This window comes from Pyrgilauda ruficollis, unplaced genomic scaffold (assembly GCF_017590135.1).
Source record: "Pyrgilauda ruficollis isolate IOZ18807 unplaced genomic scaffold, ASM1759013v1 scaffold85, whole genome shotgun sequence".
Lineage (NCBI taxonomy): Eukaryota > Metazoa > Chordata > Aves > Passeriformes > Passeridae > Pyrgilauda > Pyrgilauda ruficollis.
Window position 1 is genome coordinate 522,285 of NW_024530488.1, and position 23,898 is coordinate 546,182.

At 46.4% G+C, this 23,898-nt stretch overlaps 2 long non-coding RNA genes across 2 annotated transcripts; one reads left to right on the plus strand and one right to left on the minus strand.

Moving 5' to 3' along the window:
* Nucleotides 1-543: 543 nt before the first annotated feature.
* On the minus strand, nucleotides 544-7,026 carry LOC121364557. Its single transcript, XR_005956878.1, has 4 exons — nucleotides 6,911-7,026; nucleotides 6,272-6,440; nucleotides 5,752-5,983; nucleotides 544-2,938 (listed from the first exon to the last, which is right to left on the minus strand). It is a non-coding gene; the product is annotated as an uncharacterized LOC121364557 (long non-coding RNA).
* Nucleotides 7,027-12,010: 4,984 nt separating this feature from the next.
* LOC121364556 lies at nucleotides 12,011-18,657 on the plus strand. The gene is made up of 3 exons (XR_005956877.1): nucleotides 12,011-14,752; nucleotides 14,887-15,162; nucleotides 15,779-18,657. It is a non-coding gene; the product is annotated as an uncharacterized LOC121364556 (long non-coding RNA).
* Nucleotides 18,658-23,898: the final 5,241 nt, after the last annotated feature.

Consider the following 23,898-nt stretch of genomic DNA (forward strand, 5'->3'; position numbering starts at 1 on the left):
AGGGTTAGGTTTACAGAGGGGTTAAGGTGTTCCTTCTGTGCAGGAGCTAAGGGTGGGGCCATCCTGGCAAAGTCTTGCTGGCAGCAGCACCCTCATATCCAAGCTTTTGAGAATTAAGGCCTGAGAGTGAAGGGATTTAAACCATCATTTGCCACCCCGTGTGACTGGGCCGTGGCACACGGCGGGTCGGAAGAGATGATCTCACTCCCTCCTGCTGGAGCTGTTCTGCTTGACATAGATAAATTAAGTATTGATGCAAGTATTGATTACTGTTGTGCTACGTATTGGAAAACTTAACCTCATCCTTTCGTGGACGTTTTTCCATCTCACTATAATTAGGTGCCCAGGAGGATACTCTTCCCATTGAGGGGGTGAGGGTGGGTTTTCACTGTGTCCTGTGGGTCCAGCCCAGTGCTGGTGGGCACACAGGAGGAGAAGGCCGCATTGCCTCTGAGCATGGGACAGCACTGCCAGGACAAGCTGTGGCTGGCAGTGACAGCAGTGTCACCAGCAACTCCTGAGGGCTGCAGCTGCTGACTTGTGTTTAGGGGCTCTGTTTGAAGAAATGAGTGGGTGACTGGAACTGGGAGGGCCTCAAGGAGGATGTTTCTAAGGAAAAGATGTGGTCTGCAGGCACCTTTTGAAAACACCTTAATGCTTTTACATTTCGGAAGCTGTTCATGGGCAGGATGCAAAGAAAGTACAGCCAAAGAGTCCTACAAATACTGAAATTCCAGAACCAGAGAAGAACAAAACTGTACTTCCCACTCTGTGGTTTGACCTATGTCATTTTCAGATTTTGCACCAAAACACAAGGGTAATACAGGTCTTACAACAGAGAGACATTTTCAGTAGAAAATGAGTAGTTTCAGTTAAAGTAACATACAAATACAATGGTTTCATGTCTATGAGGCAAAGTTAAAAGCAGAAGTATTTTCAGTAGAAATAGCTGATGGATCTCATGAGCAGAAGTAGATTTTCCAATGAGAATGCTGTCAAGGTACACCTGTGTTGGAGGTAAATCTGCCTGGGCCACTCCCAAAGCATAACAACGTGCCCTGTGCTTCTGACCTGGGGCCGTTGATAATCTCTGGGCTTTTTGAGATAAGTCATGGGGCTGTGTCCCAGTGCTATTCACTGGCACAGGGTGCATTGCTTCAGAAATAGGAAGGGAAGAATACGTCAGACAAGAACTGTCACATGTTATTCACAAACAGAGAAAACAAAACTTAAATAGGACAGGTTTTTGTAACATCATGTAAGCCAAAGCTCATCTGTCTGTCAATAAAGTCATCCCAAGGGAGCCAGACCAAACATTTTACGGTTTATCAGCCTCTCTGTAGGGTGAATATTTGCACATGGTAGAGCTTTTTTATTCCCTTTTTTTTTTTAACCTTTCCCGAAATCAACCGAGAAGTGCATGATTTCTCACTGAAAACGTCACTGGTTTCTGCAACTGTGCCAGAATCAATGGACTCCAGCAAGGCCTTTGATGTGGAGATGTATTAGTGAAGCAAACTCACCGCAGTCTGGTTTTAATGCTTTCGGTGTGTGCGCTCTCACAGGGGAAGAGTGGAGAGAGGGAGATGAAACAAGAACACAAAATGCATTTTACATGACACCTTATCCCACCCAGAAGCAGAGAAGCACTTAAAGCTCACAGTTCCTCTGTGGACGGTGCTCCTGTCAACAACTTAAAGCAACATTGCCTGAAGTGGCATTTATCTTTGGGGCTCTCTATCAGATTCCTTCCTGATTTTGCTACAAGCGCCTTCCTCGCTGTTTATGCCATACATGGTTAAAGAGAATCTTTGCTGCTTCTCCACAGGTTATAGCGAGGTCAGGACTGAGCACTGAACATCCTTTTGTTTCCTAAATATTGGACACTTAATCCCAAAGGCTCTGTCCCAGAGGTGGAAATGCACCTACAAGGATACTTTCTCTCCAGTCTGCCTGTCAGGTTACCCCTGAGCACAAAGCTCAGCAGCCACATGGGATGTGAGGCAGTTTCCTCCTCCTTGAGGTTTAGGTTCAAAGCTTGCTGAGAAGGGATTTATCCTTGTGCTGACTTAGCTCAGGGAGTACTGAGACACACTAAAAAAAACAGATCCTGGGGTGGTGGTTCCAGCTGTGACCAGAGGCCACACAAGGTGCTACTGTCAACTCACAGCCCATGCAGCTCAAATTCCCTGAGCTGTACAGGTTTGTCTTATTTCCTGGAAATTTTGAGAACAATCCCTTAGTCCTTACACATGATTGATATGCAGTGCATTAAAATCAGAAGGCAAATCTCTGCTGCCTTAAGCTCATCACTTGGTGAGTGTTGGCTTACCTGAGGTGGCAGAGGGAGGTGTTCAGCAATTTATTTGCTCCTACTCATCTGACAAAAATTAGGGCCTTGGTGAGCACCATCAACCATTTCATTACAGGTATTTCCTCTAGGTTGCTCCAAGCCCCATCCAACCTGGCCTCAAACAATTCCATGGATGGGGTATCCACAAATTTTCCAGGAAACCTGTTCCAGTGCCTCACCATCCTCACAGTAAAAATTTCTTCCCAATATCTCATCTAACACTACTCTCTTTTAGCTTAAAGTGATTGTTCCTCAGTCCTATCACTGCAAGCCCTTTTAAACAGTCCCTCTCCAATTCTCTTGTAGCCCCTTTAGGCACTGCAAGGCTGCAATTAGGGCATCCCAAAGTCTTCTCTTTTCCTGGCTTAACAACCCCAACTCTCTCAGTCTTCCTCACAGGAAAGCTCCTCCATCCCTCTGATCATCTTCATGTTCCTCTGCTGGGCTTGCTCCAACAGGTCACTGTCCTTGTGCTCAGGACCCAGAGCTGAGTGCAGGTGGGGTCTCCTGAGAGCAGAAGTGCAGAAATTACAGTTATGATCCTCCAGTTGAGGAGACAGAGGAATAACCCGTGTTGAAAATGACCTGAAGAAAGAAATTAAGAGAAAAAGAAAACACTGTGCATGGTTGAAAGCCTGCTTGTTCCTCAGCTCTCAGCTTCTCCACCTCCTTGAGGGACCATGAGAGCTTGATTGATTCCTCCAACTGCAGTTGAAGAGGTGGCCAAGGAAAATTGTAAATACCCCTTACTCCAGCTGGTGAGCAGTCATGGTTTGCACCTCATGAAGTTCAGGACTCTGACAAACAGAGGCTCCTTTGGTGTTTATGGCACAAACAGCTGTTTGAGAAAAGAAACATGTCTACGTGAGTCTGTCATAAAAGTCATACCTAAATTTTTGGGAATTTCTGGCAGTAGAATCCCTTCTGTTCCACAGCTGTCTGAGCTGGGCTGAGTGCAAACTTACAGCCCTCTATTCCATACAGATGTCCATAAATGTGATAGAGAAGGCAAAATTAATGCCAGGATAACTGAATTAACTTCAATTAAGCCACTTCTTATTTTCACCTGTGCACCCAGGAGAAAAATCAAGACCTAAACAATCTATCTTATCATGTCATGGCTTTGTAACACTGGAGAAGATTAATAAACAGCAAAGACAAAGCCTGTGAACAACTTCATGGATAAATGGTTACTTTCTGGGCTGGTTATAGTGGTGTAAGTCAAGAGAGGTAGCATTACCACTGGTGGCACATCTCCAGTGCTGATCTGACACACATTTTGTATTTTCTTCAAGGCAAGAATGAACAAAGAGTGGCTCAAACAAAGAGTGTTTGGCCAAACAGCAAATGAGCTCAGACATCCCTTCTCCATGCCCAGTTGCAGAGGATAACATTTCCTACAATTCCAGTTATTCACCCCTGTGCAGTAGGCTCCAAAATAGAATAGAATCACAGAATCATTAAGGCTGGAAAAGACCTCCGAGATCATCGAGTCCAACCTTTGATCAATCACCACCTTTTCAACTAAACCATAGCACTAAGTGCCACATCAGTCATTTCTTGGACACTTCCAGGGATAAATCTTGTAAGAGCCATTGAAACCTGTCAGTGGGTAGTTAACAGGTAGTTAACAACACGGGAGGACTTATTTTGCGTTTAACAATTAGCTATTAATCCACACATGTCTTGGGGAGAAATAGCAGCCTTTCTGCTACGTGAGCCATCTCACAGGGATTTTCGCAGCCCTTTGAAACATCTCTGTGCACGTTGGTGGGTGTTTAATTGTGCAGAGTGGGATGCACAGTGAGACACGTCTTCACTGAGCACAGGGTCATTTCTGAAGGGGCTGCCTTTTTTTAATCGTTCCCTGACCACAGGAGATGTTTAAGGGCTGTGAGAACTTCCTCTGCTACTTGTGTGCCTAGCAAGGACACACTTCTGTAATAACAACTGCAGGGGAGAATTGCCCCTGCCAACAGCCTTATCCCACCAGCAGTCCTTCCTCCTGCCCCACTGGGGCACTTTTTGGTAACTGATTTTGCTGCTTCATCCTCCAGAAAAGCCAAGGCAGTGTTTTACTGCAAAGCCCTGTGGGTGCACGGGTGCATGAGCAGAGCTGAAGGGGCTTTTATCTGATGGGAACTCAGAGTAGGATGGATAAAAAAGCTGCTCATCCACGTGTAGTTCGAGGCTTGTTAGGAAGGAGAGCAGTGAGAATCAGTAAAGAGAACAGAATGCACATGTCCATGCTCCCTGGAAATCCCCTGGCTGACAGGACAGCCTGCCTAGGGAAGAGTTAAAAGCAGAGCCCTGGAAAGTTTGGCCAGATGACTTCCTGATGGAGTTTATACAAGTATAGTGTGCGCAAGGACGTATGTGCCTACGTGCCACTTCTCCCGGAGCAGCCTGAGCCGAGCAGAGGGAGGAAAAAAATAATAAAAACATCACAGATGGGTCCAGGCTGAAAACAACCATCTGATGAATGTGCAGGGTCATCACGCTCCTCTCATTACAAACCTGCCAGACAAATCCATGTGATGCCTCCTCTGCTGCGTATCCCCCTTGCCACTGAACAAGAGGGCAGGGACAGGGGTGAGGCAGGGCAGGGAGGAGACAGAAGAGGACATTAGCAGGAGGAATTCACAGGATCCCAAAGCAGCTGCCACTCGTTCAGCTCTCAGGACATTCCCGGCAGCCAGGGAAATGATGCAGTCGTGTGCAGTCACTGGAATGCCAGGGCAGTGCAGGGGAGATGCAGAGCTGATGCCAGGGAGATTCCAGGGAGGCACTGGCACGGTGCCACGGTGATGTTTGCAGGCAGGAGGTGTGATGGAATGCAGCTCCATACCTACACACGTTTGTCTCACAAGACCTATCCTGGATAGAGATATCAGTGAAATACTAACACAAGCTTGTGGCATGGATTGTACAAACCTGGGCAGGACTTTGGTACACAAACTTTCCCCTGCCCCTGTGGTGTCTAAATGGAAAACCCTCAGGGTTACCTTAATACACTCACATGCATGTCCTGCTGTGGAGCTGTGACAGCCAGAGCTGCTAATCCTGAGGGGAATGGGCTTGCTTCGGTGCAGGAGCTGCTTAATTCCCACTGCTGTGTGCTGAGTGGGAGCTCTCTCTGGCCTCCCAAAAGAAAGGAGTGGGGACAAATCAAGGATTCTACAGAGCAGCCTGCTTGATCTTCTGTAGGCAGATCAGTAAGAAGGCAAACTGCGTATTATTCTCATTTAGCAGTAAATCAACCTTCCTCTCAATTACAGAGCACATTTGCCTCCTCCTGCTCCTTCAGAGAAGGGTGACAGGGCACCATGTAGGAAAGGATTAAGCAGCAGTCCCTTTAGGGTTGCTTAGTCAGTGAACCCGTGCTTCTCATTACATACCTCCAACCTGCTGTCATTTGATAATCTTGTGGAAGGGTTTGCAAGTTTGTGCTGCCTCAGAAATTTCTGCTTCTTCACTGCAGCTGCACTCAGAGGGGATTCTCTGAGCACAGTATGACCACAGCTAATTGCATCAGGAGGTCAGGAGGAAGGTCTGCTAAACTGCTCCTGGTACAAACCCCACCTGCATTCTCAGAGCCTAGCCAGGTTGCTTACAGAGCCATCATTAGCACTGAAAAGTAAAAAGCGGAAGATAGAATTTGCACAAGGTAGAGCAGCAATAAATTTTAAAAAAACAAGCAAGCTTTCTTCCCAATAGTTGAGCTGACTTTGGAAAGCAAGATATACAAATATTAGAAATTTGCCATATTTATAAAATGAGCATTTTATTAATTGATTTCTTTTAGGTCAAAATACTAACACTGAATACTATCATTTGACCACAGAGATTCCAAAAGTCATGTTATTTTGTTTAGCTGGTTCCTTTTTGTTTTATTTTTATTTAGTAAAAAAAACTTACCTTTGACTAGAGCAACAACAGATCCTAAACTCTTGAGTGCAGTTCTCTGGAAGGTAGTTTTGAATTTTGACTTGCTCTGTTGATTTCGTGGGTACTCCCATCTTTACATTTCTATCAAAGACCTCTGTCATTTCCATCTCATTTTTCTACTCCCCAAAGCAAAACAAACCTGTTGTGTGACAACAAACAAGTCAGATAAGGAAATTAAGAGGAATATATTTTACATTTTGCAGCCTTCCAGTATCCACAGGGAGCCTACAGATAAAGGGATGGTTTTGACACGGGCATGGGGGAATGGCTTCAAACTGAGACTATATTTAGATTCAATATTAGGAAGAAATTCTTTGCTGTGAGGGTAGTAAGGCACTGGGAAAGGTTGCCCTGGAAGTTGTGGATGCCCCATCCCTGGCAGTGCCCAAGACCAGGTGGGACGGGGCTTGGAACAGTCTGAGATAGTGGAAGGTGTCCCTGCCCATGGCAGGGGGTTGGAACTGGATGATCTTTAAAATCCATTCCAACCCAAACCATTCCGTTATTCTGTGATTCTTCTCTGCATTTTTGCACTGGTAGCAAGAAGCCTGCAAAGGATGAGGTCAGGGAGTGCAGTGGCAGTGGCAGAGTCAGAGCTTTATTTTCTACCTCTTTGCATTTCACCCTCCCTACAGATTAGCAGGGGCTCAAGCCTGCCTGAGTAGTATCAGGATGAAGCCAGATAGTGGAAAAGAAGTGATTTCATCTCAGCACAAGCATTTCACACTGGATTGTCTCCCACTTGAGCTGACGTGTTAAACAGAGCTGTTTACCAGCCTGTGGTAAACTCCATTTACCCTGGGTACACAGCCTGCATTGCTCTGCAGCCAGGAATGTCCCTGCTCCTGGGTGGTTGCCTGAACCCAACCTGAGAGCACAGAGCAGGGTTCAGACTCCCTACCTGAACAACAGACGTGTGATGCCAGCCACTACAGAAGTGCCCCTGTTTGGGTGGGAGGGAAGGCAGCATGAAACCATGTGGGGATTCATACCAGATTTATTCCAAAACCAAAGAATCAGACCCATCTTTCCTGAGAAACAAGTTCCCTTCTCAAAAAAAAGAAGAGTAATTTAAGGTCAAATACTTTCACTTTAAGCAACATTAAGTGAAGAATGGCAAAATTTGGTTGGCATCCTTTGTGGTTTACCAGCAGTGCCTGGATTTGGATCGGGGGAGGGCTGCAACGTCACAACACTGCCTAGCAGCTGAGTGACATCAGGTCACACTACGTGGGAGAATGCCACACAGAAAAGGTCATTCCCTGGGCTCCAACCCAGCCTGTCCTACTTGGAAAGAGGGTTCTGTACTGGGCATTGGTTTGTTCTGGAAAATGCCTTCTCAGGCTCAGCTTCTGTCATCTGAGCCCCTAACAGTGGCTGATGCCAGGCAGGGAAGTTCTGGGCATGCACAGGTACTTGGGAAAAACAGAGATGTCTAAAGGAAGTGGTCATTTCTTAGGAAGAGAAGAGGAACGAGTCACTCTGGGGCTGGCCAGCCAGTACAGGGTGTTTCACAAACACATGAACTGAAGTGGCCTGCTCAGAGTTGCCAAGAAATGAGCTCGACCCTCTTAGCACGGCCACAGTCTCTTGCAGGACAACTTCTCCCTCTTTTTCTTATTTTTGGAGTCTTTTCTGAGTTACTGCAAACTAAACACAGATCCTCAGGGGCTGGCAGATGCCATCACTGTCTAGCATTGCCCCCATGGATGTAACCTGCCATTTCTGTGTCCTCCCACCAGTACAAATTGCTGTGGTTACCTTGTAATAAAGCAGGTGCCAGCTCTCCATGAGACAGCTCCTTGTCCCTTGCCCATCCATGATCCCCTTTGCAGCAACAGCAGTGAAGCTGCTTTGTGCTCAGCCCCACAAAGTCCTGAGCAATGGTGCCAATATGGTCCCCAAAGTGTGGCAGTGAGGCATGTGCCAGCATTGCCAACCCAGAACAGTCTCACACAGCCTTCAAGTGAAAACCAACCTCCTTAACAGGAACTGTACTTGATTTTGCAGGAGATATCCAGGAGCCCTCTGGCACCCTGTTTTTAATAAAAACAGTTGTGATAGCAGCTTGGTATTCCTTGAAAACCTGCACAGGCACAACCACTAATGTATATGTTAATAGTCACTGGGAGCAGAGCTGGTGTTCCTGGTGGTGCTGCACTGTGCCTTGCTCTCCCTTCCACTGGTACCCAGAAGCATGTGTTTCCAGTCTCAGAGGGATTCTGCCCTGCCTAATTTTTTATTTTTGTGCAATCAGAGTCTTACTAAGGGATGGCATCCAAGCCAGGCTCTGGCTTATCTCCACTCAGTGAAATGCCTACCAGTCTGGCTGCCTGTAGACCTGACGGTCCCGCTGTTGTGGCAGGTTGAAAAGGGAAGCACATCCTAAATTCCTCTAGTTCTGGGGCATAACTGAGATTGTGTGGCCAGCAGTGTGGTCTGGTACATCCAAGGAGTGGTGTGGTTCAGTGCTTAAGATGTAACATTCAAAGCCTGGTTTAGGGCATGTTAAGGAAATGCAGCCACCAAACTTCTGCCACTGCCCATCTTTAAAAATGCCATGTGACTTGCTCCCCACACAAGGTGCAAGACAAGCATCTGCACCTGTTTGTGAGGCAGAGAGGGAGGGCACTTGGGCTTCTCACAAGGATGCATTTCTCACCCATTTGGCACCCATGAAAAGGGTGATGTCCTCTCAGGGTGCCAGGCTCAGTGACCAAGACATCAAGAAAACATATTGTCAAGTGCTGGGATCCTAAAATGAGCTATCAGCTCAATATAGGCAATGCAGTCTAGCACCTGCTTTCACACACAAGCACTTTCCATGTCCCCTTCCATCCCAGCAGAGCACCTTCATCCCAGCAGCCCAAATATGCCTGCCTTCCCTCCCCACACCGGCATTCAGTTTGGGATACTTGGCTCAAATCTTAGGCTGCTGGAGCTGGGCCGCAGGCAAATCCCACCTCTACTGAATTCTGTGGCAGTTTTACCTTTCATTTCAATGGGGGAGTTAATTTTGCCCTGTGTGGTGAAAATTTGTTTCTTGGCTGTGACCTTGCAGAACATCAGGCAGAGTCCACCTCCATTCTCATCCCCATCCTGCTCTGACAAGCAGGCATTCTCATACCTCAGTTTCCCCCTCTGCACCTAAAAGGAAACCCAAGCTGAAAATGCACCTTCTCCTTCCTTATGAAGTTCTTTGATACAGAGATCTAAAATACAACACAAGATCCAACAGTGACCTTCACTTTCCTTTACCGTGTCAGACCCATTTAGTGGCTATTTATGGCAATATGGTCATTAGCACTACAAGAACAAATTCAGCACAAAGTAAGCTTTAAACCACAGATTTGGGGTGTGCCAGGCTGTCAGAACACCATTGTACACTACTTTCCTCCTTGTCCTATCAAAAGACAAAAGCTGCATTTGATGATTGAAGACACAGAAACCAGAATAGCAACAGGAGCTCCTCCTGCAGAAAAGGGATTCCGCATTTCCTAAACCTCACATCCCTCCTTTCCTCCACACTACTTGGTCTCCTTGGAGCTCTCCACAAAGGGATCAGAGCAGGACTTCTCCCCCAGCTTTCTGTCCTCCTCTTGCAGCTCCTCAAGCCAGACCTGGGCTAAGCTACTCCAGCAGTGTCAGAAGAGCTTCTGATGTGCACATTTTTTGCTGCTTTGTTTTCAGAAAAACAAGTGATCAGGCAGATGAAGTGAGATGTGGACAGCCTCTTTGTCAGGCAGGGAGCTGCTGCCACATGCTGGCATCCCATTATGTACAAGTGAAAAGGTTTTTTCTTCTGTGTTTCTTCCCATGGAATATTTCAAGGGTGAAAACTCACTGGAAGAAGGTGAAGCATCTCCTCTTGAATTAGGAGAGATTTTTCATTTATGATTTCAGGTTCTCTCATAGCTCTCTTAACACCCATGGACCTTACTATTGCACATTTCCTTTTCTCTCTGGCTCTCTTCCTGCAGCAGAGCTGCTCAGTTCTGACCCTAGAGCCAGAGGAAGACCAGGTGCCTTTGCCTCACTGGAACTCACAGACAGTGACAACACCTGAGTTAACAGATCTTTCATGACTTTCCTTCTGAACTAAAATCAGGCTGGAATGGGATATTTATGTTCAGATGTGGATAACAGTGAGATTGTCTTACAGAGAAAAAGAACCTAAGAATCTTATTGTGAAAACATAACATCCTGATGGGCTTAGTTTTAATGAAAACAGTTGTGATAGCAGCTTGGTATGCCTTGAAAACCTGCACAGGCACCCACTAATATATGTATGAATAGTCACTACCTCCTTTCTTGCCTTTCATTCCATTTAAATTCAAAATGCCCATCTGGCCTATGATGCCAACAAATAGCAAAGCAACTTCAGTCTTGATCATCCTGGGGATGTACTCACAACTCTGTGTAAACACCTCTGTGTAAGGCACAGGTTTAGTGATATTTCCCAGCTTGAATATGATGGAAGTGGGCATCCATACCTTTCTCAAAGAGGCAGTATGTTGAGCAAGTGGATGCAGCAACAAGGGAAATATAAAACTGTAGAATAAGACCAGATCTTACAAACTGAGCACTTTATGAGGTGTCACATCTGTGGATGCTTGAAGGATGCTGTGCAGTCTCTTTTGCCCTCCATATTTCCTGTAACAAGAGGCTTAGAGATATTTTATGGTTGACATAGATAAGCTGTAATGAGGGGATTCATTCCTCCCAGAAATCTACCACACAATGACCGGGGAACACCTTACTGCCCGGGAGGTGAAACCGTGCTGGGAATCACGTAAATGCAAGGCAAGGCCATCCTGAGAAAGCTCTGTTTGTTTGTTGACTGTGGAGTTTAGCTGGAGATTAGATAAAGCTTAATTAATGCAGTGCAGTTATGCTTTTGAGGTTAAATTCTTAACACACAGATTAAAATTATTACTGAAAGTCATTGGCTGACTCCAGCAGAAGCCAAGGGAAGAGGGAACATTTTAACCACTGACTCAAAGGGACCTTTTTTTATAAAATAAACCATATTAATGAGTGGCTAGCAGCTCCATGCTCACAGTCTCCATTGCTTGGCAGACAGTATCACCCTGGGAAAAGCCCCAGAAGCAATCTCTCAAACATGCCCTTTTATGACCCCAGATATCTATTTTCTACATTCATTTGTAAATACCCTGCGACACGTAGTCAGAAAGAGATCAGATGCACCAACTCAATGATCTTAAAGGTCTTTTCCAACCTAAATGATTTTATAATTCTATGATTCTATATTGGAGCTGGCCTTTTATCATTGGGAAAATGCCAACTCTTTTACGTGAATGTTCACGGGATAGCTGTGGCTTTGCAAACATCTTACTAGAAATCTTCAGGGTCACAGTCATCTATAAATAAGTATCAGCAGCAGCCTCATTCTTACCAAAAAACTTACCAAAACCTCTGTATCTTCAGCAGAATCTGGTCAAACAAGTTAATGCAGCACAATTACTGCTTCTTACCTTTCACACTATTTACAATCACAGTGACATCCTCTGGGTGACAGTAAATAATTCCCCTTCCTATTCTACAGATCAAATTAATTCCCAATAAACCCAGAACCCAATTCTTTCCCAACCCTTTATAGGAGCCAAATTCATGCCTGCTTATACCACTACAGCTGCCAAAACCTTTGGAGGTTAAGTGGCAGCCAAATGGACAAGAAATGGACTGAAACAGGGATGGCTGAGGACAAGAATGATTCTCAGCAGGAGGGGTGACCACCTCAAGAGCCTCAAAACACTTCTAGAAATAGGACTAAATAACAAAGGGTACCCTGAAGTCTGAAAACACCTCAAGTTCATGAAGCAAAGTAGCAACATGAGGGAGAAGAAGGGAGGTGGAATAACTGCAGGCAGAAGCAGTTTGTTGAGCCCTTTCCCAACTGAAAGCAAAGCCCAGAACCCAGGGCTGAGGACAGCGAGGCAAAAGGAAGCAGAAAGGAGGTGAGCAAGAGGAGAGGCTGTGCCAGCTGATGTCCAGACCTATGGCCACAACGTCAATGGGAGCAAGGCCAAAATGACATTGAATCTGCAGAAGCATCATCAAAATAGCATCCCCCGACAGAAACGCCACGAGTCTGAGGGTCAGCTCCAGGCCAGCTCCTGCAGCCGAGTCAGGCGCTTCCCAGGGGACGTGTTCCAGCTCACCCAGCTGACCTAACTTTGGCTCTGTCCCCGGCTATCGCGCCCAGCGCTGTGTCCAACCATCCAGCGGGGCTGCAGCGCCTTTCAGTGGGACAAGGGGATCACTGGGAGAGCAGATCTGGTGCAGTGGGAGCCAGGAGCCGTGAGGAGGTAACTGAGAAACTGCCCCTCTTCTAACCTGGCTGCATTTGTAGAAGAGGAGCTGAGTGTGTCCCTCCAGGCAGTGGGGATGGGTATCCCAAGGAGAAAAAGTGTCAGGGAAGAGGAAGGCATTCCAAACAGCCCAAGGAGTCTGTCCATGCTGCCTGTGGAGCTGGCCAAGGGAGCAGAAATGGTGGATGGAAAGATAAAATGATCAGTTTAAATATTTGTTTTACATGTGGAAGAGACGATAAGGAAGGGGAGATAAGTTGCAGCATGCTACGATTGCAAATAGTAATTTTCGTTTTCCTCTGGGACACGCACATTGCCCCCTTCTGCATGTTTTCCTATGGAAACAAAGAACTTTTCACATTCCCCCTGACTTTAATAACTTTTGAACCTATTATCTAATTTTGACTGAATTTATTAGGAGGCAATGATATCAAAGATATCATCCCTGTAAGAGTTTGTCAGGCCAGGCAAAGAAGAGAATTTTTCCTATTTGAGAGACCAATATAACCTCACCATTTTCTAAGCAACAGAGAATCCATGGATGCACAAGCCTCTGAAGGGATGAGGAAGAAAAAGGGCAAGAGAGGTGTCCAAGCACCAGAGGACAGGTGGCCAACTGGCCAAGCTCTCTTGATTGAGGCCAATTAAGCACTAAACACAGTACGGAGCTGGTAATTCTTTGGAAGATATTCTACTTGAAATGGCAAAAAACAAGGTCCCTTTTCCTTGCAGGTGCACCACAGATTTCAATACCAGGGCAAATACGTGAATGAAAATGTCTTTGATATCCTTCCTTCTCACTCCTTCCCTTTCTCCCTGGGGACAGGGCCCTCTCCTGCCTCCAAAGCACAAGTGACTGGGAGGCCATTTGGCAGGGCTGCTCTCCTGCTTTTTGGCTGTACACAGGCACTGCTAAAAACCAACCCACATAAACCACCGGGACAGGAATGGAAAGCATAGCAGAATGATCATACTCCTGGTAGGAGGCCAAATGCTAACAGTGCAGAAGCCTGTATGGGTTTGTTAACCTATTAAAATAACATAATTCTTGCCCCACCAGCACATTCATATGTGGCTTCTGCCACAACAGGTCAGTAAAGATTTATTTACCAGGCCTGCAGCACGAAATGCTGTCTGGACCCTGCTGGGAATCTGCAGAAAAATGCAGTAAACAGCAACAAACACTTTGGTGCTTCTCCTTTTGCTGAAAGCAAAGCCTCCAATGGTGGCTATAAATCTTTTGCTGCCACTTGCAGAGGGTATTTACTAATTACAGCATCAGCACGTCTTGTGCCAGTTGTAGGTCATCGGGATAGCCTAGAAAAGGAACAGAAATAGTTTTGCAACGAAGGCAGGCTTGAAGAACGAATGTCTCAGCACTGATCTCTCCACTGCTCTGGCAGCAGCACTAGGAAACTAAGGATCACAATGCAGAGAACAAGGATGTTAATTCTGCCTAAATAACAGACCGCATTTCCTCTACCCGGCTGTTCTGAGGAGCTAATTACACACATTCCCGAATCAAAGAAGTATAAAACAGTCTGCAAATGATTGCAATGTTGATGTGTTGGCAGTCCAAACCATGACATATGGTCCTTCAGTTTGCCATCCTAGAGAACAAGCTCACGAGCAACCCTCGTAAGGCAAAATTACAGAAAGAGGCTGACTCTAGAAATGAGCTTGAGGTGGCCTCCCTCCTTAGCCCCACAGTCAGTGTTTCACAGAGCCACTGCCAACCTGGTCATAGGTCCCCAAATGTACCTCCCTTGAGGGGGAAGGAAGGTGAATCATATCCAGGCAGGATCCTGGCTCAGTCAATACCCACACACAAACTTTGCAAAGCCAAGATTTCGGCACCAACTCCAGCTGGACATGCGTGTGCCACCAGCCCTGCTCTGGGACCGCTCCGCAGCGTGTGCCAGCCTCTGAGCCACTCAGCAGCAGGATCCAGACCTTCAGGTTCATCACTGGACCCCCATCACGGACCTGGGGGAGTGAGGGATACCTGCACACCCCAGGAGGGCAGAGGGGTGAGACACGAGCACGCCGAGGGCGTCCACACACAGCCTTCCCCCACAGCAGTCGGTGCGCGTTCGTTGCTCCGGGCCCAGCCAAGGAGGTGAGCATTGCCCCCGCTGCCACAGGGCTTGGGCCGTTCCCAAAGGGAGACCCTCCTCTCTCTTCCTCCTCCTTCATGCTGCCCTTGTGTCAGAGAGTGGCAAGATTGATGTCTCGAGATGTTTTGGGATGCAGGTGTGTGGGGCAGGGCAGGTGGGGCCTTGCCCCGGCGGGGCAGTGCCCTGCTCCTCACAGCCCACCCCTCTGGAGCCGGTGTCCCAGCCCTGCAGCGGTGCCAGCCACTGGCAATGCTCCACACCCACCCCTGGAGCCCCTGACCCAGCTCCTGAGTGGCAAAGTGACCAGAAGTCCCACCTGGGAGAAGGGCTCAGGAAGGCCAAGGGATATTTAAGGCCATCATGTTTATCCAGACCCTACCTCTCCTCTAACATCGCTGGAACTCAGGAGCTGGTAGCTATATGTGTGCTTTTCCATATCTTTTCTGTCTCTCTCTCTTTCTCCTTCCTCTTCTAATTCCCTCTGCTTGGAATATTTTGAGTAACTTAACGTCAAGTGGGTTTAAATTTTGCTAAGTTGAATGGGCCAAGTTAATGCTGTGAGAAGTGTTTTATGTTGACTGAATGTTGTACCAAACCTTTTGCCAAACTTTTGCCAATTTTCTGAATTTTGTCAGTAAAGTCTTTAAGTGTTGTTTTGACCCCTTAAGTATATCTCATTGGTATTTCTCCTGTGCATCCAACTCAGAGCACATGAACGGCTGTTTTCCCTTTTTAAAAGGCTCATCAAGGTGGTTGATTGGGGCCTTACACCTTGCCTGAGCATTTCCTCTTCCTCCATTCCAGCAGTGCCTCACTTCCTACTTTTGCAACCTGACCCAGTGTCACCATCCCCACCTCCCCACCTCGGGTCCTGCTCAGCTCCCCAGGTCACTCTCTATCCCCCAAGGACACCCAGTCCAGCAGAACCCCTGAGGACCAGACCATTGCTCCTCTCTGGCAAGCAGAGAAGTGATTTTCACTGTGCAAAGGTTAAGGACAGAGCTGATTTATTTTCTCCTTGCCCTCAGGGATACAAAGTTCAGCTGCACAGAACAGCATCCCTGCATTGAGCAGCTCAGAGCACTGAGATCAAGATTTTGGCCCAGAAGAGAGGTAACCCTGGCTCCCCTGCCTGCATCCTCAATCCACTCTCCTCCTGCCCCATCAGGACTGCAGGGCAGGAGGAGCAGGCAGGGAGGAGTTTGACCTCCCCTCCTCCTCCCTTAAGGTCCTTGTTTTGAGCTTGTAGCTCAGAATGGATAATTTTTATGTGCTCAGAATCTGCTGTGGACACCGTGGACTTCATTAATCCAAAAAAGGCTAAATGGGCACAGTACCTTTGCACTTGCCTGCCTTACTTCACACTGAAATCCCAAATTCTGGTGTGCTGACGGGCTGCTGGTTGCTTTGCTCTCATCCTGCCCGTGTTTGGCCTTCAAATGGGCAAATGTAACTCTGGTAACAGAGCAGAGGAAAGCTCATAGAGGCCACAGGAGCATTGTGCCTCTTCAGAAGGAGACAGCAGATAAACAGGATTAAGGAATTTTGCATAGTTCAACCTGCCAGGTCCTGTGAAGAGGAAATGTAGGGAAAGCATGCAGCCCTGATTCAGAGGAAAAGCCTTTGAAATGCTTGCCAGGCAAAATGTGTTAAGATACAAGCTGCTTTTCCTCTGTAGCAGGGTGCAGTGCAGGGAACAGCTCTGTGGAGCCCACCCCACGCCAGGCACAGTCTGTGGTGCTTAGACAGATTTCAAGAGCCCTGGGAGCCAAGCAAAGCAGTTCTGATTCTGAGTCACAGCCTGGTGCTGGTGCTGGAATTCAAACAGGGAGATCCCCTGCAAGATGTTCTGTTCTGGACCAGACTGAAAAATTTTACCAAGAATTGGTTTCCCGGGAAGACCTTAATTTTTTTCACCTCTTTTTTCTATTGTTGTTGAAAAGTGCTGAAAACTAAAACATTTAGAATGGGGCTGGTTGTATTTGGGGTTTTCTTTAGGGAAAGGGGCTGGATCTGGGATTATATCTAGAGAAAGTGTTTGGATTTTCCAGTTTCCTTGAGGTGAAACTGGCTTGTTCTGACACCTGGTCTCAGGGCAGCAGGTGTATCCTGCAGTTGTTTGGGCTATGCCCTGTGGGAATGCAGTATTAGAGACTCTGCCCTCAGCAGTCTTGTCCCCCAGGAGGAGAGGATATGCCTGTAACTCACCACTGCTCCGGGACAAGAGAAGCTGCCAGTGTCCCTCCCCAAAACCAGAGGCCTTCATATCCTCTCCTCACTCCTGGCCACGGCACCAAAGGATGAACACTGATTCTTGTGAGCTCTCTGTAAGCCAGCATACAGTGAAGCCTGAGAGGGCTCTGCTTATCAAACCCAAGGGAAAGATATTGGGAGAAAGGACAGGAACACTGCAAAATGAAGTTCCTGCTGTGTGATCATCTCTGTGGAGTGCCATCCCAGCCTACATGGCATCACTGGGCTGCCATGTTCTTTAGCATTAGTGGCTCTGCCTTTTTGCCCCTCAGGTTTGGCTGGGGATGCAGCACAGAGCCAGGTTTGGCCATTTGAGTGAAGTTGGAGAAAGGAGGCAGAAGAAAATCAAGGCAGAAACCAGCACAGCCTAAGCATTCCCTGTGGCACAGGGACAAGAGCAGCATCCATCATCCCACTGGGGTGGGACTGAGGCAACCGGTGCAAGATGGGTGGTCCAAGATTTTGGACATTTCCTGAGTGCCCAGGGTGCTCATAGAGAGTCTGGCTGTCTCTACAAGCAAGGGGAGTGAGGCAGCCCTCGGGCAGCTGCCAGAGATGGAAAGTGAGGTGGGTGATCCTCAATGGGAACTCCAGGTTGGGTAACCCAGTCCCATCTTCACAAGAAAGTATTTTATTTCTAAACAGCTCCATCTAAAATAAAGAAAAACCTAAGCTTTTAATATTTAAATTTTTTTTCTTTTTTTTTTTATTTTTAGGATTTGTTCAATTATTTATTTGCAGATAATAATGCAAAAAAGGTTCTTTAGAGTTGGTCTGGACAATGTTCTGTTAAAACTCCCACACAAAGGGCACCTACCACTAGTGAATTATAAGGAATTGAGTGAGGAGTCAGGTCTGGTTTCCCTGCATCTGCTCGGAATTTTCTCTCTTTCACATCATATCATACTTGTTCTACCCCTCAGGGCACTCCTGTCCTTGGATGAGGATTTAGTGTGGCTGTTAAATCCTGTTTGAATGGACTTCCAGACAGCCCAGACAGCTGAAAGCTTGGCTGCACAGAATGCAGGACAGGACTGTTGGGATGGGGAGCAGGCGCGGGGAGAAGCTGCTTCTCCAGATGAGGTCTGAGCTGTGCTGTGCAGGTTTCCAGAGCAGCTCACCCCTCCCCTGCTCTGCTGGGCTCGGGGGGCTGTGGGAAATCTGCTTTGCTGGTCCATTCCACAGAGCTCTGTGTCCAGCTTCACTGTCCTGCCACTCCAGACCTGCTGGCTCTGAGGAGCCTGCAAGAGCAATGCCAAGTGGGCAAGAGAAGATGTAAGCATGGAAGATTTGTCAAAGAAAACTTTTTAAAAATATCATATATCCCACAGCAGTCCAAAGTAATAGCTCAGCTGCTGAAAAGGTGGAATTAAATAGGTCAGGCTGTAGAGCTGTGCTGCTCTCTGCCAGCTAAAGGAACTAACTTCTCATCTGTTAGACTTTTCATCTTTTGCTGTTCCAAGAATCCATCTTTCTGCTAGTAATGATGTCAAATAAATCTTCACTAAAATGTAAAAATGTTTATGATTATACTTACTGACCCGTTCCTTTATTAAATGAGGACAATGGGATGATGCCTTGATATTTACTAATGGGTTACTCCCATCTAACCTTTTCTTGTTCATCCAGATCATCTGTTTTCATTTTACCATTCAATGGCTGCCAATAAAATTAAGTCAATTAAATTAAAGGTCTATTATGTTCTTTCAAATCAGGCTGAGGCCTTTTTTCTTTCCCCAGTCAATGCTCTGAGAAGATTTTTGATAGGGCAGCTGGGAAATCTGGAGCAGATTCTCCTCTGCTGGAAATTAGTTTAGCTTTTCAGAAATCAATAGAGAGGCATCAGCTTACCCCAGCTGAGGGCCGGAGCCCTGATGTGTGGGAATAAGCCTCAAGCCTGTCTTTGGGCCAAGATTTAGGTCTGGAATCACTCCCTCATGCAATCTCAAAGACCTTGTCTACTTATCCAAGTGTTAGAAGTTACTTATAACATATATGGTGCATTTACACCATCATCTCTTCCCCATGGAAATATCCCTAGCCCAGTATAAAAATGACCTTTTATATTTTACTTTAAATGTGAGCTATTGCCAAGAGGCATAAGTGAAATTGAAAAGAGTCTAATGTCACATCGTAGGGTCTGCATGAAGCTGTATGCTTTGGTTTTCTGATTTAGTTTCTTGTAAATTTTCCAGCATAAACAAGACCTTAACATCTTATTAAGTGATTATTAAAATAAAACCAAGGAAGAATGTTCTACATCCTAACAAAAGCCTGCAGATATTTTACACAAAATTCTTACAGGGCTAGTGAAAATGTCAAGAATAAACCTAACCAAGGCACCACCACCTTGCTCAAGTGACAATCCTGAATACTTTTTTCAACTTCTAAGTGGTGAGCCTTCCTTAATGCTCTGAATGCCTTGTAAGAAGTCATCTGTAAACTCTTAGCTCATCATCTCAGTGCTGCTATTGTATTTGAAGCCCCAGCCCTCTGTTAGCAATCATCTCAAAGGGCTGGTGCACAAGTAGAAAGTGTTTTGTCTTCTTGCAGACTTGGTTGCAAAGTTAGCACAATCCCCACCAAGCCTAGGCAAACTCTGCTGTGAAAGGAAGGCAAATAAAGACCTGCAAGAGCTCCTTCACAGAGGCTGAGAAAAGAGACAATGTTTACCAAAAACCATAAAGCAAACTCAGGAATTAAGGCTGAACAGCTTTGTGTGTGTTTCCAAGTGAGAGACTTTGTAAGCAAGGCTTTATTTAACTCTCTGCTGTCACAAATTCAAACAGTGAAATGGCTCCTAACCCTAATTAACTCGAAATGTTTGACATCTTAGGAAAGCCTTGAAGCACAGAAGGGCTTCCTATCAGCCAAACCTACAGTGCAGACCAAAAGTTTCCCTATTCAAACGTCAGTTTTTCAATTTGCATCAGGCATCATATAAACTACAAGCAACCTCACACAAGAGCCAGCAACCTTTTTGGCTCCTAGAGTGCATTTTTCTAGGATAAAAGCTTTAAAGTGATCTACATAACTGCAAGCAGAAAATCCCAACTTCTTCTCAGACCCAAGGGGTGTGAAAATGGGTACAAGTGGTTTGGTCATACAGTGAATAGGTAAAGCAGAAATGTCCCTTGCATGGTGTTGCAAGAGGGGTAGGAAAAGAGAACAAGGTCAGACCTTCCTCTGTGCTGATGTCTCTGCCACTGGGCAGAGGATGGATCAGAGAGAACCCAAAATTTCTACTACTACTCAGGCTAGTGACTGCCTAAGGATAGAAAGCTTAACCCACTCTTTCCTCAAAGGATCTTGTCTTTCATTTGTGCAGTTCCAACTCTAAATGGCCTCTGAAATGATGCAAACAAGATCTGGTTGCTCATTGCCTGTTAATGACCCTGCTGCTGTGCAGCCCCATCAGCTCTGTGTAGAGCTCATTTCTGCTGAACAATCACAGTTCAGTGGCTGGAAACCCAGAGATCATCAATTTCAAGAACTGCAAAGGTGAGCTTCCTCCTGGTACATCCAAAACTCCTGCAATTGTCAAATTAGTGGAGTTGTGTTGGGGTAAAAGTGATGCAAATGAGGAGAACACTTACTTGGCAATTTATGTGCTGTATCAGGAAAACGTTATCACCCCTGACATATCAGGGAGATTCTGTGTTTACTGACACCTTTGCAACACAACAGTGATTTTGATGAAATCCTTGGATAATGATTACATCAGGGGAGTTACACCACTGAAAAAAAAATTACAGAGTTTTCCATCTGTGCTGTATATTAGCACAGATGCAGTGCTGATGACTTCCTTGGGGTTATCCCTGTGTAGAAGAGAAGCAGGAGAGCTCAGATTTCTGTGTTTCATCAGCTGAATCTGGGAGCCACAGCCAGGAGAGCTTGGTGCTGGTGGGAGAGAAAGGGATGCTTACACCTGATGTGCTCACAGGAGCAGGGTTTGACCAACAGTAGCAGCAGGAAAATGAATTCTCCATCTCTAGACGTGCATCACTGACAATGGTGGGTTTTAACAGGAAGGAGAAGAATAAAAGCAAGAATAAACACTCCGAACAAGATAATCTGAGTTTGTATACAACAACCTTTGCAATACAACTGCTTTTTCCTTAAAGAAAGATCTTTCTTTAAATCTTTAGATCAAGGTGCCCCCATGAAAACTAGTGCTCCTTTTGACCAAAACTGAAGTGTTGCTGTGATAAGGACTAGCCTTATCAGCCTGGGGGCTGTGGAAGAAAGTGCACCAGGCTCAGGGTAGGGGAGTGTAGTGGAAGGGTTTGCAAACATCTGGGACATCTGGGCTGCTGAGTCACATGTGCAGAGAGAGCCTGTGCTGCAGGCAATGGCCAGATGGCAAAAGAACACAAGAAAAGCTGTGTCCCATGTGCCTCTCAAACAGGACATGACATTTGAGAGCAGTACAGGCAATCTGTATTGAAAGGGTGGCTGAGGGGCTTAGCCCTGACTGATTGGGAAGGGGTATCCATTGCCAGAAACAGCAGAGGAGTGTGATTCCCATGCAGGATGAGGCACAAGCAGCGGATCCCACCCACGGCACCAGGGCACTCTGGGGGGACCTGTCCACCCCCAGGCAGCACCCCACGTTTGCTGAGGAAAGATCCTGCATGGATCTGGTATCCCTGGTCTCTCCACTGGGCTCTCTTCATGTCAGAGCTGCCAAGGAGGTCAGAGCTGTGCCTTGTCTGCTCTCCCCAGGCTCAGTCAAGGCCTTGCTGCGTCTGGCTCCAGCACCTCTGTACGGGGAAGACAGAACACTCCCTGCAAGCTTTTCCCCTGGAAGAGCAGAAAACCACAAGCAGCTCTCAGCAGGAAAGAAAATGGTAAGAAAAGAGAGTGATGAGATAATGTGGATGGTAATGTGCAGCAGTGAGAGAGAGGAGCAGTAGTTTGTTAGTCTGATTTATTGAGCAGGGATTATTTGCAATATCCATGGTGGAGTGATGGAGCCCTCATGGGGCTGATGAGCCCAGTTCTGACAGCCTGGGAGTTCCTGTGTCATTGCTCCTGACTTTCCTTCCCTGCCTGCTAGACTGGACTCCTGGAGTGCTTTTCTTTCCCCTCCTCTTGTTTGCTGGTGGAAAGTGGAATTTCATTGCATGAATGTAAGAGCAAAAGCCACGAGAACAAAAAGCAAATATTGCAAGACTGACAAAATCACTAGAGCTGGCAGCACCGCCTGGATTTGTCTGTTCAGTATTCATTCTAGAATAATTAGAAGAGACTTAACCAGCCCGCTGGCATAGACAGGGACACACGGTGCCTTGCAAAAGTCAGGGCAGAGAATAAAATGAAAAAGTAGTGCAGCCCAGCTCACTGCAGACACAGAATTTCAGTATGAGAGACTTGTGGATCCAGTCTCTCTCTGTGAATGCCCATGTTCCCTGCTGCGTTCCCACATCCCTGCAAATTTCAGCACAAACAGGTACTTCTTGAGCCTTCTACCAAACTGTAGGGTAAACAAAGGCCATATGACAAGAGCCTGGATTAAGAAAAAGAGCTGATTAACTCCAGGCATTTGCCAAGTCAATGTGTCTAGACTGTATCCAGTCAATGCTGCAGACCAGCTTTGATTCCCACTGCTTCTGGCATTCCAGTGGTGAGAAGCACTTTGTGGTGTAAACTTGTCCTTACTTCACTCACAGTTCTCTGTAGCTCTCCTGGGACTTGTTTAATATAACATGATCATCCCAGTGTCACCACAGTAAGGACCAGTGAGCCACATCCTGTGTTCCTCAGGCACTTGGTACTTTCAGGGCAACAGGAACACCCACTCCAAAGCTGACAACTCAAACACAATGTTACAGATGCCCTTTCAGACAAATATCACAGTTAGACTTTGAGTCTTCTCTCAGGTCCAAAACTTCACAGCCAGTCCTCCATGGTTTCAAGGAGAACAACATTTTGCATTTTCCCTCTAGGCAGCAATTTATTAAAAATGCCAAGACAAGCAACTTTCCAGGGAATCCCGTTTCTGCCTGCTGGAGGACAGCTGTGTTAACCAGCCACCAGTCAGACCAAGCCCAATATTCTGCAGCTTCCTCCTGGCTCTCCTCTTTCTCTCCAGTCTGGGTTACAAAGCATGAGAAGAGGCTTTACTGATGGAAAACTGTAGGAAACAAGGTATTCTCAAACACAGTGGTTATGGTAATATTATATCCTTGCAGGGCAGAAACAAGGCAGTTTCTTCTAACAAAGAACCAGTAGCAACAGCATCACCAACCCTGGGAAAGCAGAGTGAGACCCATCTGACAGAGCTGGGTGAAACACTCCATCAACCAAGACAACCTCAACAAGGTGATGGGTAAACAGGACAGCTTTTTCTCTCTCTGTAAATACACACACTCTGTATGTGCAGATGCACGTGTGCCATTATGTGTATTCAGGTAGAAGCATTATTCAGAGAGAGGTTAATTCCAAGCTGATGATGCCCATTAGTGCAAGACATAACCAGCAATTTGGAAGCATCCAGAAGTGTTTCCATCTGTGAGTATAGAGCAGCTGAATTGTAGAGGCAGCAATGGCTCTCCCTCAGGGATCCTCAGCAGGCAGGCTGGTGCCTCTACTTCCCCACATACCTTTCATCACAAGTCAGAGTTAGGCTGCAAGGAGGATTTGCTGCCTTATCACCTCCTCCTGCCCCTTTCACTGGCATTTACATCAGCCTGAATCTGGCCTGGCTCATTTAAACAAAGCTGTAAAAAAATATCCTTGCATTTTCCTAATCTCAAATGGATTTAGAGAGCCTAGTGCAGCAAAAGGCAAAGTAAAACTCACTTGCCTAACAAGCACAATCTCACTGATGGAAACCAAAAGACCTATGCCAAAGGAAACCTTAATAGTCACCTGGAAAAAACATTAACTTGAG